The sequence below is a fragment of the Myotis myotis genome, unplaced genomic scaffold (assembly GCF_014108235.1).
Source record: "Myotis myotis isolate mMyoMyo1 unplaced genomic scaffold, mMyoMyo1.p scaffold_m19_p_3, whole genome shotgun sequence".
NCBI classification, from domain to species: Eukaryota; Metazoa; Chordata; class Mammalia; order Chiroptera; family Vespertilionidae; genus Myotis; species Myotis myotis.
Genome location: NW_023416335.1, coordinates 139,163,050 through 139,172,124, shown reverse-complemented (window position 1 = coordinate 139,172,124; position 9,075 = coordinate 139,163,050).

The window sequence follows — 9,075 nt, the reverse complement described above, 5'->3', positions numbered from 1 at the left end:
AGAAGGAAACCCTGTGAAAAAATAGACCCCCGTGGACAAGCAGGGTGAGGATTTGGACTCTCTTTATTCGGGCTTTAAAGTAAAAGATGACCCTTGAAACCTAAAGGAATCTAGGACATCTGGGTTATATAAGCAACTCTTTGAAATGCAGCAATTATTTTTGGTCAGATAGCACTGGAGGGAAGTTTTTATAATTCTGTCGCGTGTGGAACAAACAGTACCTGCTCAGGTACTGGAAATTGAATGATGCTGTTTATTTGTAGAAGCAGCAGCTATGAAGTAGCAGTTTTGACATGGCTATGAATCTATGGAAGAGAGAGAGAGGGAGAGAGAGATTATTATCCAACAGGCAACAGACAATAATTTTATTTTCAGACTCCAGAGCAGTTTAGTCTCAATCTCCCATGAAAAATTAAATGTGTGTTCATATGCATCCCACGTGCAAAAAAGAAAAAAAATGCTTACTATAGGGCAAGGCTGGGGGATTTGGATGGAATTGTGAGCAGCACTATTGAAGCTGCTCTAATTTTAAATTCCCTCTTGCAGCTGCAGCATCCTGCCCTATTCTCTATGAATACAACACATCGATTTAAATAAAAATAGTTATCTGCATCATGCTTCCCTTCGCCAGCTGCGGAGCTATCAGGAGCTTTGATTTACTCCCCGTTAGAGGTATAGAAATAAAGTTACTTAAGATGAAAATAGTAATGTCTCCTATTCCTGTCCCTCGCTCCTGTCAAGTTTACCCTAATGTCAGTTAATGTAACTGGTTTTTATATTTAACAAAGGAGTACATCTGGTTCTTTCGGAGAAGTAGAGAGGAAACCTTTTTGAACAAGGGCTGTTTTCTCTGTTCACCGATTCTGTCCTCGAGCCAGATGTATAGCTGACACCCTTCCCAGCAGGTCCTCAACACCCCTGGTCTTTGTCCTTGCGAAGCTTCTCCCTCTTTTTTCTATTCATCCTTGGGAAGTCCTTCTTAACAATACCTTTTCTCCCTTACCCATCCCCTTACCTAGATAGTACACAGTCTTTTGTGTTTCCAAAGCATGATAAGCCTCTATCTATAGTGACACATTTTTTATTAGGGCCTGATATGAGCACATTCCATATCTTTGCCCCTCCTCCCCCCAATGTTGTATACATAGCACAGATCCCATAGAAGATTCTTTTGATTTTTTAAATCCTCACCTGAGGATATGCTTTCCATTGATTCTAGAGCAGTGGTTCTCAACCTTGGCTGCACATTAGAATCACCTGGGAATCTTTTTAAAATCCTGATTTCTGGGCCTCATCTTCTGGAAATTCTGTTTCTTTGTTATGGGGTGGGGCCACAACATTAGTAACAAAGAAACAGAATTTCCGGAGGATGAGGCCCAGAAATCAGGACTTTAAAAAGATTCCCAGGTGATTCTAATGTGCAGCCAAGGTTGAGAACCACTGTTCTAGAGAGAGAGGAAGGGAGAGGGGGAGAGAGCGAGAGGAAGAAACATGGATGTGAGAGAGAAACATCAATCAGTTGCCTCCCCTATGCATCCCAACTAGGGATTGAACCTGAAACCTGGGCATGTGCCCTGACCGGGAATCGGAATTAGATGTAACCTCCTGGTTTATAGGTCGACACCCAACCACTGAACCATGTCGGCCTGGCGTTACAATGAATTGTACTTGTCTGTGTTGACCATAAGAGGAAGAAAATAGTAAAGGCAATTCTCATTGTTGCTAGAATAAACTTAACAGTACCTACTGGTGGTTTAATACCAAACTTGGTTCCAATGCTCACACATCCCACTTCATCCCTTGCCTCTTAAAGAATTCTGCTTGCTCTACCACACACTACTGCCCACTGCATAACTGCAGACTTACTACATCCAGCTCTCTCTTTGCCAGACCATTGCATGTTTTTCCTTCTATCAGAAATATCCTTCATATTTCTTTACCTGGCATTTTCAGGCTTCGGGGCTTGAAATTGAGGTTGCTTTCTCAGAAGATCCTTTTCTGATACACCAGGTTGACATTAGATGAATTTGTAGTATTGTTTTTACATACTGAGCATACCCTGATTTAATAGCTATATTTTGTTGTAAATTATGAGATTTTGTGGTCCTTTTAAATACCTTTCTACTATAGCATTTTGAGGATCATTTAAGATAAAGCCCTAGATTCTTAAATATGGAACACAAGGAACTAGGAGATCAAACCACTATTTGCTATTCCAGCCTCATCTCAGACTTAGGATCTTTGTTCATAATGTTTCATCTAGTTGAAAAATTCTTCTACTTTCCCTGAAAATTCCTTCTCATCTTTCAATCCTCTTTGAGAGCACAGAGGGTCTTCTATAAACTTAGTCACGAGTAAATTCCTAGTTCAAAATACTCATTGCACAGATTAAAGAACTATCACTGCGTAGCTATAACTGTGTTGACTACAATGACCAACACAAATAAAATGTGAGCATATTATATTTTAGTTAAACCTGTAGTGCTTTTCCAAAATATTCAATAACTAAGTGTTGTTGTTTTTTAAAAAGTCTTAAAAAATCTGAAGATGCATCATAGATTTATGTGCATGGTTTAGTACTTCTCTTTGTTCTCATTAGGCTATAGTATTTAAGACCCAGAGGTTTGTTGTGTTGTTCTTGTCTCATATAAATTAAATCTTTCAACAATAATATGAAGGTGGTATTTAAAATGGAAAATGTTGCCCCAACTGGTTTTGCTCAGTGGTTAGAGCGTCGGTCTGTGGACTGAAGGGTCCCAGGTTCAATTCTGGTCAAGGGCAAGTACCTTGGTTGCGGGCACATCCCCAGTAGGCGTTGTGCAAGAGGCAGCTGATTGATGTTTCTCTCTCATCAATGTTTCTAACTCTCTAGCCCTCTCCCTTCCCCTCTGTAAAAAATCAATAAAATTTATTTTTTAAAAAATAAGTAAATAAAATGGAAAATGTTGTTTAGCCCACTACAGTTGAGAGAGCATGAGTTTAATGCCCACATTACTGCATAATCCATGCAAGGTTATATTATTCCTCTAGACAAATTGTATAAACTAGATACTCATTGTTTTAATTATGCTCTAGAGCTATCCCAGTTAAGACAGATATAGAAAGATATGAAGGGAGAGAAAGGTAGAAGTAGGGCATTTGAGTGTCTGAGCAAGAAAAATATGATGGAGAAACTTAACAATCAATCCTGTGTTATGTAACGAAGTCAATTTGAGAAGTCTAATTGCAGGAACTGGTTTTCTCAAGTTTCTGTACAGCATCTAGCATACCATATGCCTTAATGAATGAGTCCTCCTTGTGCCCAGGGAACCTGTATAGGAAGAACAGAGAACTGCTTGGGAAGCCTGCTGTGCAGATAAATGAAATGTTAGGGTTAGAAATTAAAATGTTACACATAAGGCACTGGTGAGTCAGTGAAAGGATTTAAAGAAGAGATGAATAATATGTGATTATTTCATTTGAGGGTTAAGCTGATTGAAGCTGGGGTAATTAATGCCTCGAAAAACAATTTAAAAATATCATGTTCTCTGTCTCTTATAGATGTAGAAAATTGATAATATTAAATATTCAGATCAACCACATATCAAGCTCTTGCTGCATATCAGTTCAACTGTGAGCTTTCTGTGTTTTATCTCTAAGCTTCTCATAACCCTTGGAGATCCAGCTTGCTATTGTTATTACCATTTCAAAGGTGAGGAAATTAGCAACTGCCCCCATGTCACATACACATTAGAGCTAGAATTCAAACCCAGGACTGTTGCACCCAAAGACAAGGCAATTTCCCAGCCACTTGGAACATACTATTTATTTACTCCTAAAGGCAATCCTGTTGAGACAATGTTTTGTACCTGAAAAAATTAAAAACCAGAAGAATAACTAACATAGGGCCGTAACCTAGTCGATAGTAGAGCTGGGGTTTGAATCCTGGTCTTTTTCAATTCTGTGCACAATCTTTTTTTCTACTAGAATTACTTTGATGTGTTAATCCTATGCCATACTCTGGTGACTGTGTGGGTAGGGGGGCAAAGAATCATTTCACTTTTACATAATTATGAGAGTTATTTTAAAATGAATAAGTAGACAAGGTACTTGGAATTTGTGCTACACATAATAGGGGTTCCTTAAAACCAAGCTTAGAAAGGTTTACATTTCAATATGATTTTGCTGTTTGAAAATTATTTCTATTTAATATCTATGAATTTAAAATAAGTTGGTGTCAAGGACTATTCCATTAAGTTGCTGAAATTCTAAATTTATTAATTTATTTTAGCAAAATCTAGTCTATCCTGACTAAATGCCCCCCCCAAAAAACAAACAAACAAACAAACAAACAACAACACAAAAACAAACCTGCTTTCTTCCCAGCTATGCCACTTTCTAGTTAAGTAACTTTGGAAAATTCTATAATCTTTCTGTATTTCAGTGTCCTTGTATGCACAATGTGGGTAATAATTGTTAACATAAAAAACAAACAAACATTGAAACCTGTAAATAATTTTTGTGAGTTTATTTGAGCCAAACCGGGAAGCAGAACCTCAACGAATTGAGATAATGCTCCGGAGAATTGCGGGTTACATTTGTATTTATACATTGCAGTCAAAGGAGGGACGTAGGTGGGTAACATGAAATTCATTGGTGATAGATTAAGGAGGAGGGATAAAGCAAAGCAGGGAAACCCCTGGGATTGGATATAAAGTAAAATGATGGACACATACTTAGGTGGGTGCAGGATCAATTAACATGATAATGAAGAAATTTGTGGTATCTGTCCTGGCACCCAGCACATTTGGTTGTACCCCAGAGGCTCCAGAAAAAGGGAAGTTACAAGTTACCCAGACATTTCAAGGGTATGTTATCACAGATGCAAAAAGACAGGCTCAGTGAAGGTAAAGGTTGACCTTGTCAGTGAAGATACTGGCCTAAGAGGTAACTGCCCACCATAATTGCTTTAGTTAAAGTTTAATTTCAAACCATCCTTTTTGGTTACTTTAGGTCTCTGAGTTTGCATGACTGCCTTTCAGGCCTCCCTTGAGCTTGTCAGGTCAGCATGTGGCCCCTTTCGTCCACATAATAATGCTGATTATATAGGGGAATTGTGGAATTAAACTGTTTAATATACATTTTTTATGGTTCTTAGGCCAGTGTTGGTGCAAAGTACAAACTCTTCTTAAGCTTCAATCCCCCATTATCTCATATGCTTAAAGATAAAAAAGATGAAACACTTTGTACAGTCCAAGTTAACCAGGCTCTTCAAAGCAGTCATTTCAAATCTCCTGCTGATGTTTTGGGCATGTACGAGAAGCCCTGACCTGAATTGACAGCAGGGGCAATGGAGAGATAAATTGCTTTGCATGAAGAAATAGGAAGGATTGTTGGTGTCATTATTGGGTTTATATCTGTATGTTTTTTTCTTTTATCAGGAAAGAGATGAGAGAAAAAGAATAAATTACATGGAATCACAAAATCTCATAGTGGCCCAAGGACAATAAATAATAATAATGATGATGATATGATGATGATGATAATAATAATGTATTTTAAGATTCTCTTGTTCCTTTGATAGAAAACCATATTCATCTCTTCCAAACTTTCAGATACATGAAGTCTTAGTAAATATTGTTTTCTTTGTTTTAATGTTTGTCTTTGATATTTATTTTATGGTTGCAATTGTGTTTTGAGAGTCAAAGAATGGAGTTGAGGACAATGCCATAGCAGAGATAAAGGAACATAAATGATAGAGTCAGAAATAGGAGCCAGAGAAAAATGCTGTAGATATTGTCTATGGCATAATTATAATGTATTCATAGTGAATTCTAGCACTAGACACTAATATCTCAGGATATCAGTATCAGAAACTGTTAAAAATTTAGTTTATTGGATGAGAGTTCAAAAAAGGAAATTATATCAGTGGCATCAAACCCATAGAATCTCCATTTCTCCGTCCTTTGCCCCAGGGCAGAAGCCTCTCCTGAGTCTGGCATGCTTCCCCTGGGGATCAATGAAGTTCCAGACCATGGCTCAGCCTTAGAAATCTCCATCTTTCTGCTTTAGCAGACTCCCAGTGAGTCATAATTATGGGATGAATATATGGTCAACCCAAACAGTTCCTGACTGTAATCATTCAGCACCCCCCCCCCACTTCCCTTCTTCAACATAACACCACCTCTCTCTTCTACCAGAAGATAATGCATTTCTCTTATGCTGTTTTATTTATTTATTTATTTATTTATTTATTTATTTATTTATTTATTATTTATTTATTCATTTATTTATTTATAATTATACATTTTTATTGATTTCAGAGAGGAAGGGAGAGGGAGAGAGAGAGAGAAACATCAATGATGAGAGAGAATCATTGATCAGCTGCCTCCTGCACGCCTCACACTGGGGATCGAACCCACAACCCAGGCATGTGCCCTGACTGGGATTCGAATTGTGAACTCCAGGTAATGCTGGTGGTCTTGATCCAGCATCTAGAAGGATTCAGGAATCTGCAGAAGGAGCTGTGCATAGATTAATCAAGAGTCCAGAGATGAAACATAATTTTGAAAGGCATTTGGGGAGTCAGAGAAGACTTAGCTAAAGGAACTAAGTTCTCCTTGTTTCTGGACCCCTTGCTATTTATTAACACAATTTGTCCTAAGGCAAGGTAGATATACATCAAAGGCCAGGGTTTGTATACAGAAGCCTTGTCAGATCAGAGGAAATGCCTCTGGCTATTCAGGTGTTTGGCCAGTAGGAGGCAATAACATGTAGATTAAAATGCCCTCAGCTGTCTGGCAGCAAGCAATCATTTAATGCATCCTTTTCAGATTTGGGGAAATGCCCTCAGACATCTCCAGATGATTCAGCCCTGCTGACATGCTGGAATTGGCTTCCGGCATCCAGGTTTATGGGTTGATGCTCAACTACTGACCCTCACTGGCTGGACTAGGCTGTTTCTTTTAAAAACAAAAGAATAATGTCTCCTACTGGTTTATGTCCCCCTCAGTCCTGACAAAGGAGAGGATGTTTGCCATTCATGGTTCAAAATTTTTATTTTTTATGTAAAGAAGTATTTATTAAAGTAAAATATCTAATTGGACTGCTTGATTATAAATAGATTTTTAAAAATTCATAAAACATTTGATCCAAAGAATGGAGCTACTTATTCTAAAGGGAAAAAAGTCACCCACAAAAGAAAATTTAAATACTCAGGGTTAAACATGTATCACTCTTTGTAGGGGAATATTATATAATAGAAAACATAACTTCAATAAATATCTTCTTTAATGATGTTCAGATTATATCTTTTCCTTTCTCCCATTCCCCCAAATTTAGTACACATATTGGTAAATGTACTGGATTGTTCACAGGACATATATAATAATTCTAACCAATTTCATTTGACATTCAAGGGGGAGGGTTGATAAATTTATGAAATATGCACCATTTCATTTAATCTTAACAATGACCTTGTACAGATGAAACTGAAATTTAAGATGGGCTTAGGTGTTTGTTTTTTGAAACTGCAAGCTAATGAGGATAGAACTGAGTTTTAACCGACATCTATATCTGTATTACTGCTAAAATGACTTTTACAATGATAGTTTCTCATTAATTAAGCACTGATTATATAATGTTTACTTTATTTGATAATTATCTTATTTGAATTTTTGAACAACCTTTGGAGTAGTAATCATTGCTCTCGCTTTAGCATACAAAGTAATTACCTTATTTGATCCTTACAGCTAAAGAAACTTGGGGTCATATAGCCACAACCAATAAGGATTATAGCTATGAGTTGAATCTATAACTCTTGATTTCCAAAGTGTTTCTTTAAATACAATCTGCATTTTTCTCCCCACCTCCCATTTTATTCCTTAACTACTAAATACCCCTTGGGAGCTATTGCTACACTCTCCTGTTTTTGCTCCTTCCCTCATATCTGTTCTTTTTAAAATTAATTAGTTAATTAATTTTATTTTTTTATTAAGGTATTACATATGTGTTCTTATCACCCTTGACTTCCCACCTCCTCCCCACCCCCTACTCAAATCCTCACCCCCCTGGTGTCTGTGTCAATTGGTTATTCTTATATGCTTGCATACAAGTCCTTTGGTTGATCTCTCCCCTTACCCTTTCACTTTCCTCTTAGGTTTGACGGTCTTATTGATGCTTCTCTGTCTCTGGGCCTGTGTTTGCTCATCAGTTTATGTTGTACATTATATTCCACAAATGAGTGAGATCATGTGATATATATCTTTCTCTGACTGGCTTATTTTGCTTAGCATAATGCTCTCCAGGTCCATCCATGCTGCTGCGAATGGTAAGAATTCCTTCTTTTTTTACCGCAGCATAGTATTCCATTGTGTAGATGTACCACAGTTTTCTAATACACTCATCTGCTGATGGGCACTTAGGCTGTTTCCAAATATTAGCTATGGTAATTGTGCTGCTATGATCATAGGGGGTGCATATATCCTTTCTGATTGGTCATATCTGCTCTTGACACCACCTTTGAGGTCCTTGTTCCATTAACGTTGCTCAAGTATTAAGAAGGGTGCTTCTACTCACAAATTTCAATTTTCTCAAACTATGATAGTTTCTGATCTTTTTGTTTTTAATTACTCCTGTTTTAAGCCACGTGGTATGAATAGTCTAGTAGAAGAAATTAATTGCTTCATCATAGGTAGAGTGAAAAGCATTCAAAGCCAAACAACTCAAAAGATGGAACAGCAGATTATTCTTGGCCTCCCAGAGCTTTCTAGGAAGTCTCATGCTCTGAGATTTTGAGGTATTTTTTCAGTGCTCAGGAATCTTTCCCCTCAAAAGTGGAGGTGTTGATCTCCTTCTTCCTCTCCTCCCCCTCCTCCCCCTCCCCCTCCTCCTCCCCCTCCTCCTCCTCCTCCTCCTCCTCCTCCTCCTCCTCCTCCTCCTCCTCCTCCTCCTCCTTCTTCTTCTTCTTCTTCTTCTTCTTCTTCTTCTTCTTCTTCTTCTTCTTCTTCTTCTTTACAAATTTCAATGCTACTAAGATCCTAAATGTGCTGATATTGGTGTTAACTTGCTGTTATTCTTTTGCTGCTTGAAGTGACA